Source organism: Cervus canadensis, chromosome 29 (assembly GCF_019320065.1).
Source record: "Cervus canadensis isolate Bull #8, Minnesota chromosome 29, ASM1932006v1, whole genome shotgun sequence".
Lineage (NCBI taxonomy): Eukaryota > Metazoa > Chordata > Mammalia > Artiodactyla > Cervidae > Cervus > Cervus canadensis.
In genome coordinates this window covers 27,033,722-27,045,101 of record NC_057414.1, presented here as the reverse complement: position 1 = coordinate 27,045,101, position 11,380 = coordinate 27,033,722, and positions in this window count along the sequence as shown.

Below are 11,380 nucleotides of genomic sequence, written 5' to 3'. Positions count from 1 at the left end.
ATATTTTATACAAGCCTGTGTTCCATTTCCTTTTGTTATAGCTATAGGAAACTTACAATTCAATAAGACTTTACGTTCTGTAACTTGTATAAATTGAAGATTATATACTTGTCTTAACTCCTCTATTTCCTTAAGATATGACTTTCTTTTGATTCTTCGATCTCAACGTAGTCTATGGTTACCAATAAATCTCCAACGGCCCTGGGAAGAAGGTCCCATGGCTGGACTTGCTTCCTGGTTGCTTACTAAATTGCTCCAGCGATCTAAACGATTCATTGGATGGCTGATTTTTAGTATTTTGGGATTAATAGCCATTTGCACCACTGCTGCTCTCACTGGTGTTGCTTTACAAACCTCTATTCAGACACATAATTTTATTCAAAATTGGACTAAAGATGCCCATACTATATGGGCCACTCAGACTCAGATAGATGAAGAAATTCAAGAAGAAATACAGGAACTGAGAACAGCCATCGAATGGGCTGGAGATCAATGAACAGATGTACAAAAACAGGTGATGCTAAAATGTGACTGGAATGCTACTCAATTTTGTGTTACTCCTGTTCATTTCAATAATAGTGCCTACAACTGGGAACAAATCAAGTTTCATTTACAAAACCTACATGATCTCTGAATGTACAATTATTACAAAAGGAAATATTTGAAACCTTTTCTAATAATCTGCCCTCTTCCATTGATATGGAAACTTTAGCTAAACAATTAGCTGATCAATTATCTGGGCTAGACCCACGTGGATGGTTTCAAAGTCTTACTCATAGCATTGGGTCTGGAACCATAATTTTGGTGATTGTCTTAACAGTTATATTTGTTGTCTACCATTGCCTTCATGCAAAGATTGTCAAAACTAAACAGACTCTGATGGTCAGAACTCTTCTTACAAATATTATAAATAAATAAGGGGGAATTGTCAGGGAGTGTTTGACGGGAGGATGCCTATGTGCTGCCTCTCATGAGTCCTTTGTCCCTCTTCAAGCGGAACAGCACGCTGCTCCCAGGGACTGAGGCTATTGTGTGAGGCAGGCTTGGGTCTCCTTTAGTAAACATTCTATTTTTGACAAAATTGCTTAGTCTTGCTCCTCCTTCATGAGATATGGATTGTCTCCTGACCTTGTGACTAGGATTACCCCTTGTTCCCTTGGTAACGGTTTTACTGTATGTTTGGTTTTCTGATCTCTATCATTCCCGAAAGAAGTTTCTTGAACTACAGCCTATATATACTCATAGAAAAATCATTAAAGCACCTTTGCTTCATCAGAGTTTAGGTCCCCGGGTCTTTTTTTGTCTCTCTCTCTCTCTCTCTCTTTTTCTGGCTGACTCTCTAGAGCGTGGAGACCCGTCGTGCTCACTTTCCTGCCCGGGCTTCTAAGACCCTCTCGAGAAGGTGCCTGGTGCCTTCGTGAGCGATGCAAGTCCTGTGTCAAGGGCTTTATTGGTCCTCTGCGTAAGCCAGGGGATATCAGCCTCTTTCTCTCTTTTACTTTCTTATCGTTGACTCCGTACCACCAGGTTCCGGTCCATTAAAGGACCCCAACACCACAAGTTCAGGTTCCGGTCCATTAAAGGACCCCAACACCACAAGTTCAGTGTTTTAAAAATATTTTAAAGTGTTATTTTAGAAGTAAAATATCAGGCTTCTCTGGTGGTCCAGTGGTTAAGAATACACATTGCAGGGCAGGGGACACCAGTTCAATCCCCGGTCCAGGAAGATCCCACACTCTGCAGAGCAACTAAACCCGGGTACAGCAATTGTTGAGCCTGTGCTCTAGGGCCCAAGAGCTCTCTGCAACAAAAGAAGCCACCGCAATGAAAAGCCTGAGCACCACAACTAGGGAGGAGCCCCTGCTCGCCACAACTGCAGAGAAGTCCCCACGGCAACAAAGACCCAGAACAGCTAAGAATAAGTAACCAAATAAACAAGTAAAGACTTATTTATAAAAATGTAAAAATAAATCTCTCTCTCTCTCTCTTTAGTTGCTGAGTCCTGTCTGACTCTTGTGACCCCATAGACTGTAGTCCGCCAGGCTCCTCTGTCCATGGGATTTTCTAGGCAAGAACACTGGAGTGGGTTGCCATTTCCAATTATCCCTTTGTCAATGTCTTGGCTTTCTGAGAGGTTTCATTTGGGGTCCTTGAAACTGAATAGGACCCCACAGGGCTCCTGGGCACGAAAGCCTCTCTGTGTCCCCTTCCCTGAGTTCCAAAGGGCAGGTTCAGACAGCTGCTGATAGTGGAAGGGATGAAATGCAGAGATAAGGGAGGAATGGTCAGAACGCAACAGTGTAGCCTTGGAAGCAAGGCTCTGGTCCCCCCTCAAGGCATACACAAAACAATATTTTTGAGTTGTCTTTCAAGTAGAGAAACTCCTCCAGGTGGGAGAGGCAAGCTGCCCACAGGCACCTAGACCTCAGACAGCTGGAACCAGAGGCTGAAGATGACCACTCCCACTGACCTCACCACCAACCAATCAGAAGAATGTTCATGAGCTGATCACACCCTGCTCCTTGAACACTATAAAACTCACTACTCTCTCTAGGTTGGAACACACAGTGTTGATGTCTCTGGACCCCTTTGCCTAGCAAAGCAAAAAAGCTATTCTTTTCTATTTCACTCCAAACTCTATCTCTGAGATTTAATTCGGTGTTGGGGCACAGATACCTATTCGGCTTCACCCTCTTCTGGCCTCCATGAGAATATTGACTGAAGAAAATTGCTTTACCAAGTGATTTTTCTAGTCTCTTGATATGTGGTTTCTGAGGGGCTCAGGTAGAAAGATCCCATGGATGGAGGTGCCTGGTAGGCTGCAGTCCATGGGGTCGTGAAGAGTCAGACACGACTGAGCGACTTCACTTTCACTTTTCACTTTGATGCATTGGAGAAGGAAATGGCAACCCACTCCAGTGTTCTTGCCTGGAGAATCCCAGGGACGGGGGAGCCTGGTGGGCTGCCGTCTATGGGGTCGCACAGAGTCGGACAGGACTGAAGTGACTTAGCAGCAGCAGCAGGTAGAAAGAGGGAGTGGAACCTGCAGCTTAGCTCAGCCCTGAGGGATTCAGTCTCTGGGAGCTTCTCTACAAAGAATCCAAGTCTAGGGAAGCTCCCAGCTCAGTGGGTGTTACAATGACATACTGCTCTCCTTGATGGAGAGTGCTGACATTAGGGGAAAAAAAAGCACAACATGAGGGTTTCATGGTTGGTTTTATTTGGGGGAAAATGAGGACTATAGCCCAGGAGACCACATTTCAGATAGCTCTGAGGAACCGCTCCACAGAGTTAGGGTGGAGAAGGTCAGTATACATGTGATTTGGTGTATACTTTGGTGAAGGGGGAGTACATGCAATCAAGCACTTTTTTTTTTTTTCCAGAAGATTTCTGCTAGTCATGAAGAACAGACATCATCATGAAGGATTTTAGTGCTTTTCTAGATATGGGGGGATAAAAGAACTGGGCTCATAAAATTGGCTCCTGAAGATATCTATCTAAATACTTGTTCTGCCAGTTTTCCCCAGAGAACAGAGTGTCTCATTTCTGTTCTGCACCCTGAGCTTCTTTCAGTGGGGGTGTTCAAAGTCAGCAGCTGCAGCAGTACATAATTTAATCCTTGTAGAGGTAGATGGCAAGTGCCCATGGCAAGTGCTGATTTAAGAGGAGAAAATATCCACCTTGAGGTTATGAAGATGGCTAAATACACAACAAGTAACAGTTGGACAGGGGAGATTGATAGCAGTTTATTAGTCGTGTGTGAGTCCGTGTGTGTGTGTGTGTGCTCAGTCGTGTCCAACTCTGCGACCCCATAGACTGTGGCCGGCCAGACTCCTCTGTCCATGGGATTTCCCAGGCAAGAATACTGGAGCAGGTTGCCATTTCCTCCTCCAGGGCATCTTCCTGATCCAGGCATGGAAGCCACATCTCCTGCTTTGGCAGGCAGATTCTTTACCACTGGGCCACCTGGGAAGCCACTATTAGTCACACAAGATGCCCCAATTATGTGGCAGGATAACAAACTGACACACTCTATCCTTCCCTCCTTCTCCTTCCCAAAAGAACTCTAATTTCTTCTAAGAGGCTTCCAGACTTTTTTCAAAACCTGGCCTCACAGAGGGTTTTTTTGGCAAGCACAAACAGGAGTTGTTTGGAACAACTTTGGGCTTCCCGGCTGGCTCAGTGGTGAAGAATCCACCTGCCAATGCAGGAGACACAAGAGACCTGGGTTTGATCCCTGGGTCAGGAAGACTCCCTGGAGGAGGAAATGGCAGCCCACTCCAGTATTCTTGCCTGGAGAAATTCATGGACAGAGGACCCTGGTGGGACCCTGGTCCATGGGGTCCCAAAGAGTTGGACATGACAGAGCAACTAAGACTTTTGAATCTGAGGTCTTGTAGACTGGGAGGTAAAGTTTCATTAATTGTTCTTTGAGGGGATTTTTCTCGTTCTCTTAATTGAGAGTCATTCCTCTGCATTTTCATTTTACTGAACTTCATCTGTCTCTATGAATTTAGGAGAAACTGTTATCTGCTGTGGTCTTGAAGGAGTGTTTTTATGTGGGAGCATCCCTGTGTACGCCGTGTCCAGTATTTTTGTTACAAGGACTGGTTTTAGTGTGGACACCAGCCATGTCTTTCCTCCGAGTGTGCTGGCCATTATGCCCTTGGTAGGCTGTGTGTGTTGTGTTGGGGTTTTAGAGCCTGTGCAGGACATGAGGTGGGGCTTCCTCTCCACACTGTGCTGTCCCTGCTCTGGCAAGGGTGGGGTCTGCTCCCCAGTTGCTGAAGTAGAGGTCCCAAGGGTCTGGTTTGATCAGGCTCCATTGCTGTTGAGTGCATTCCCTGCCCCAAAGGAGAAGACTGCTGAAGCGGGTGAAACCTGTGCAGTCACAGAGGGTCCAAATGCTCCTGCATAGTCATCCGTGGTTCTGTTCAATCCAGCCCAACTTCACGGCCTTTTCTGTTGTGTCGATCTCAGATCCAGGGTATGCCTGCGGTGTGGAGTGGTGGTGTGGGTTTGGAGGTCGGGCTGTTGTGGCTGCAGGAATTGAGGTGCTGACATTTCCCAAGACCTGTCCTCCCCAGACCCTGGGCTGTAGCTAAACCAAGTCCTCTCGCAGGGCCTATCCGATGTTCAGCGCTTAACCCCTGCACCCGCTTGTGGTACCACCCAGCCTCTTGCAGAGGCTGTGGCCACTGAGGCCTACCCGAGTCATACGCCAGCCCCCCCTTGTCTGTCTGTGCTGAGTACTTAGTTGCTAAGTCGTGTCCGACTCTTGCAACCCCTTGGACGGTAGCCCACCAGGCTCCTCTGTCCATGAGGATTCTCCAGGCAAGAACACTGGAGTGGGTTGCCATGCCCAGGGGATCCCTCCAGGGGACCTTCCCAACCTAGAGATTGAGCCCAGGTCTCCCTCATTACAAGCAGATTCTTTACCATCTGAGCCACTTATGCATGCTTGCTCCTTGGAAGAAAAGCTAAAACCTAGACAGCATATTAAAAAGCAGAGACATTATTTTGCAGACAAAGGTCCGTCTAGTCAAAGCTATGGTTTTTCCAGTAGTTGTGTATGGATGTGAGAGTTGGACTATAAAGAAAGCTGAGCACCAAAGAATTGATGCTTTTGAACTGTGGTGTTGGAGAATATTGACAGTCCCTTGGACTGCAAGGAGCTCCAACCAGTCAATCCTAAAGGAAATCAGTTCTGAATATTCACTGAAAGAACTGATGTTGAAGCTGAAACTCCAACACTTTGGGCACCTGACGGGAAGCACTGACTCACTGGAAAAGACTTTCCAGTGATGCTGGGAAAGATTGAAGGCCGGAAAAGGGGACAACAGAGGATGAGATGGTTGGATGGCATCCCCAACTCGATGGACATGGGACCGCAAAGAGTCAGACACGACTTAAACTGAAGTGACACGAAGTCCTCCCCCAGGGCCTGAGATTCCGTGCTTAGCGGCTGCGCCCTCTTGTGGCGTCTCCTGGTACATACTCTGACGTCTGCTGTGGCCAGAGACCTGCCGCCCTGCGTGGGCCGTCAGTGGGCTTTGCGGTTCCCGTCCAATCACACCCCAGGGGCCCTGGTCTGTTTCTGCAGAGCTAAGGCCAATCTTACCCCAGATTTCGTGTCAGCCTTTGGTGTGCTGTGAGTGGGCCAGGGTGTTTGCACCTTCAGGTTGGGAAGTACAGCAAGGCAACAGCAAGCCAGCATGCATGCATTCCTCACAAGTACAGTCTAGGCTCCTCCAGCCCTTGGTCTGTGCCAGTGGATTTCCTGGGAGGCAAGGGGACTTGTCTCCTCCACTTGGGGCCCTGGATGGGATGCCCTAATTGTAGCTTTACTTGCTCACCCCCCGGGGCAGGAGTCCATCTGTATGGACCTTCTCTCCTTCAGACTTAGCCCAGGACTTCTTCCTCAGATTTGCAGAAAGTCCTGTACATAGCCAAAGTTAAAAACTGTTTTCTGAATGCTTGCTAAGAAGTCTAGAGAAATCTATTGGCAGAAATGGGTATTATAGATTAATGAGAGGAACATATTATTCATGTAATGGAGAAATATAATTATTGAAAACACTGGTTCTAAGTGAATTGGCATCGTCATGGATAGATTAAGTTCCCTACTGATGATGGCAAAGAAAAAACTACAAACTTTTCGAGTTCTGAAAGCTAAGGCCTCTGTTTTTGTAGAGAAATGGTGAAATCTGTACATCTGTGAAGGCAGAACCAAGGGTAAGACAGGGGGTGGAGAAGAAAATTGTTCTTCTCAGGATGTGAGGACGATTGGGGGAGATCTGTGGTTATTAGGGCTCCAGAGAATAGAGAGAGAGGCGTGGAGAGGGAGGAGCGGTTGTAAGCAATGCAGTGGTTGTTTACATCCTCAAACCTCAGACTCTCAAAAACCCTGTGTACATAAATGCCTTTTATTTTTTTGGTCACATCACACAGCATGTAGGATCTTAGTTCCCTGACCAGGGATTGAACCTACACTCCTTGCATTGGAAGCACAGAGTCTTAGCCACTGGACTGCAGGGAATTCCCGTTTTTGTTGGTGGTGGTTGGTTGGTTTTTCTTTGTTGTTAGTATTTCTTGATTTGACTGGGTTAGGTGTTGGTTGCCCCGGGGCATGTTTTGAGCCATATATATCTCATCATGTACAATCAGGGTAGGACATTTGGCGTTTTGCAACAGTTCATTCCCCTAATAATAAAAACTGAATGAAGCTTATAGTCCAATGGGAGATGAGGTGAAGGGCTGCACTTCCTCAGGACGCGGTAAGCTCAGCGCCTGATGGGAGCCCTTCAGTCCCCCACACAGGCTCTACTCACCTCCACCTGCTCTACCGAAGAAGCCACGTTCTTTCCTGGCTTCTTTTGCTCTCATTTTTAACTAGCTTTTAATTTTTTTAAAATAATGTTATTTATGTATTTATTTTTGGCTGTGCTGGGTCTGTGTTACTGTGCGCAGGTTTTTCTCTGGCTGTTGCCAGGGGGCGCTTACTCTTCCTTGCAGCGCCCTGGGCTTCTTGTTGTGGTGGCTTCTCTTGCTGCAGAGCATGGGGCTCTAGGTGGGTGGGCTTCGGTAGTCGTGGTGGGCTTCCGTAGTCGCGGCGGGCTTCGGTAGTCGTGGCGGGCTTCCGTAGTTGCAGCTCCCCAGCTCCAGAGCACCAGCTCAGTAGTGGTGGTACACATGATAATTTCAGCATCACAAATGTTGAGTTTCACGTGTTCTGGGATATCAAGATAGAAGTGTCCAGCTGGTATTCAGACATATGGGTCTGAACTAAAAAGAGAGGAGTCTGTGCAACAGATTGGTGGATCTGGGGAGTCTCCAAATGGTAGGTGGTGACTGACCTGGATTAAGAATTAATTCTTGTCAGGACGTTGAGATGGAGAAGTACAATGTCAGGAAGAGGGGAGGGGAACCATAAAAATACAGAGGGCATTGCATATTCAGAGAATAATTAGAAGTCGTGAATGGATGTAGGCACAAGAAGACTCTTGAGAGAGTCCCTTGGACAGGAAGGAAATCAAACCAGCCAATCCCAAAGGAAATCAGCCCTGAGTGTTCATTGGCAGGACTGATGCTGAAGCTGAAGCTCCAACACTTTGGCCACCTGATGCAAACAGCTGACTCATTAGAAAAGACTCTGATGCTGGGAAAGATTGAAGGCAGGAGGAGAAGGGGATGACAGAGGATGAGATGGTTGGATGGCATCACCGACTCGATGGACATGAGTTTCAGCAAGCTCTAGGAGATTGTGAAGGACAGGGAAGCCTGGCATGCTGCAATCCGCAGGGTCACAAAGAGTCAGACATGACTTAGCGACTGAACAATAGCAATGGAGGTGGCTTGGGATGGAGCTTGGGGTAAAGGTGGAGGAAGGAAAGGGGAGGAACAGAAGGACAAGACAGAGGAAGGAAACGTCGGGACAGATTTTGTGCCGGGAGCCAACACACGAGACCCTACCTATGACAAGGTCATGAGGGAGAAAACCAGACTGGCAAGGCAGATCAGGTTTTCAGGGATTTCGAAAAGGCCAGCTCACAAGATCCCACCCATGACAGGTCACAAGGAGAAAGCTTGACAGGCAAGGCAGATCAGATTTTCAGGGATTCTGAAAAGCTGCCCCTGGCGCTCACCTTAAAGATGATATCTGTCTTTCTGATGCCTGCTTCAATAGACTACTCCCTAATTTCTGTGACACAGGCAGAAGGCCTTCCCTGATCTCTTCCCAAATAAGAATCAATTTAGAACTTTAATCAATAAGTTTCCCAGGTGGTGGTATTTTATGAGATTATCCAGGATGAAAGGAGTGTTTTAATTTAAACTCCTTTGCTGGTAGTTTGTTTGCCAAATGCATTTATGCCCTTGGTACTAATATGCATGATTGCTTATAATATCCTAATCATAAAATAGCATAAAGAACCTGATTATATAAAAGCCCTAATAGACATAGAGCCTTTTTGAGGGGTGAAGGAGTCTTATTACAAAACATAAGAAAAATTATTCTAAAGGTGGTTATTGGGTTGATGTTTGCTTGCTGTCTTTTGCTTGCTGTGTTTTTGCTTTTAATGTGCTAAGGTTGTGTTATAGAAACCATTGTTAATATAGTTAAAGATCTAGAGAAATAAGAACTTAGCCCTAGTGTGGTAACAATGAGATGGTTGTTAATTGTCAGCCAGGAGTGCTAGGCAGAAGCTGCCTCACCCAAAGTCGCAGAGTCAGTGTGGGGTAAACTTCTTAGATAAACGCAACTGAAAACTTCTGCAGAAAGATTAATTTTTGTATTAACAAGGTTATACTTCTACTCTGTACTGTTGCCCTATGAGACTGCTACCTTTCAGTTAAGGTCACCATAGAAACAGAAAATAGGTTTACATTCATCTGACTTGCATAAAATGTTAATAGGCCCCAAGGCCAGAAGATAATGTACAAGACCCTCATAAACAAAGAAGTATGCAGGAAACACCCTGGTTTCGTGAAAGACAAGCTGATGTAATGTTAAACTATCTTCCCCTTAGAAATGTACTAACTTAGGGTATAAAAGCCACGGTAAAAAATAAAGCATTGTCAGACTCTGCTGCACCCCCCCGTCTGGTCTCTCTCTCTCTCTCTCTCTCTCAAATAAAGCATTGTCAGACTCTGCTGCACCCCCCGTCTGGTCTCTGTCTCTCTCTCTCACTCTATTTCTCTCTCTCCCTTGCAGACTTGGCCCTATCAAGGCTGGTTTCACATGTTTCTCTCTCTCTCTCGCTGACGCTGTTCATCCTGAGGGTACCCCCTGGATCCTGCCGAGGCTGGACCCCGGCAGTTTTGCACAGTCTTGATGGCCTCCCCTGGCAGCAGCACTGCCCAGATGAAGTGAAACACCTGAGAATCCTAGTTTTGTCCTTCAGCTCAAGCCAAGTAGGGTAGGCCTCTGCAACATCCGACCCCTGAGGTCCTGCTTTCTCCAACTGACCCAGAATCTTCACCCAGCCCACTCTAGGGGCTACCTATACCTCTACCTCCATGAAGTAGAGAAAAGGCAACTCATTCATTCCTTCATGGAGGAAAAAAAAAGTATTGGGGTGGCCGAAAACTTCATCCTGGTTTTTCCATAACAGCTTATGGAAAACCCAAGTTAACTTTTTGGCCAACCCAGGATTAAACACCTATTGTCTGTCAGCATGCTCTCAGGTAGCAAGGACTCAACAGTGATCAAGACAGACTGAAACACCACTTTCATGGAGCTTAAAGTCTAATGGGAGAGAAGAGCATTCAATAATTATAAGAGTGACAAATACGTCTATTCTAGATCCAGCATTCCGTGGTATATGTAATGAAGGGTCCAAGAGAGGTGAGCAAAGAAGAGGGAGGAGATGGGAGCTAGGAGATCTCTGCCACCAGTTGTGTCTGTAGCCCTCCAGGCTCCTCTGTCCATGGGATTCTCCAGGCAAGAATACTGGAGTGGGTTGCCATGCCCTCCTCCAGGGCATCTTCCCAACCCAGGGATCGAACTCACGTCTCTTACATCTCCTGCATTGACAGGTGGGTTCTTTACCACTAGCACCACCTGGGAGGCCCCGTCTTCCAAAAGTTCCAGCGTAATACCAGGTAGATGCTTCGCTGTACCCGTCTTCTCAGCAGTCACAGCCCGAGGCTGTAGATCCCTTTTCCATATCCTTATCAGGTACATTCTCCTGTCACCCATCTGAGTTTGCCATCTGTTTCCTGCCAAAACCATGACTGATATGGACCTTTACGAAAAGATGATTGACAGAAGTGAACAGGGTTAAGGAAACAACAACAGCAAAAATAAAGTTGGGGCATCCAGGTTTAGCAACAGTAAGAAATCATCATCCTTCCTAGGCCTGAGACGGGGAGGGGAAGGAAGCCATGCTACCATAGCCTGGTGGAGAACGGGAGCCACGAGGAGAGACACTCAACAGAAACAGTCTTGTCAAGACCCAGCTAGCATCAGAACCGTGGCAGGAAGGCAATAGGAGGAATAAATACTTCAGTCTCGTTCTGTGTGTGTGAGTTCCCTTCTCCAGTCTTCCCCTGGCTAAACACAATCTGAAGCCAAAGCCACCAGCCTTCAGGTGAGCAGCTCAATAGAGATCAGCCTTCTGAGGCCCCGACCAAAATAAAAGGGCTGATCCAGAGAACCAAAAAAAAAAAAAAAAAACCAAAACCAGCTAATCACACCTCACGGTCATGAACACTTTAAAAAGAGAGTAGATGGCTTTTAAAATTTATTACATAGAGTATATGTTATTTTGGCAACTTGATTTTTTAAAGAAAAGGCAGAGAGCCACAGTAAAGTGTCAGGCACGGGGCACATCAGCCCTCACAGTGTGGTTTGCTGGGGGTTGCCAGAGCGTCAGCGTGC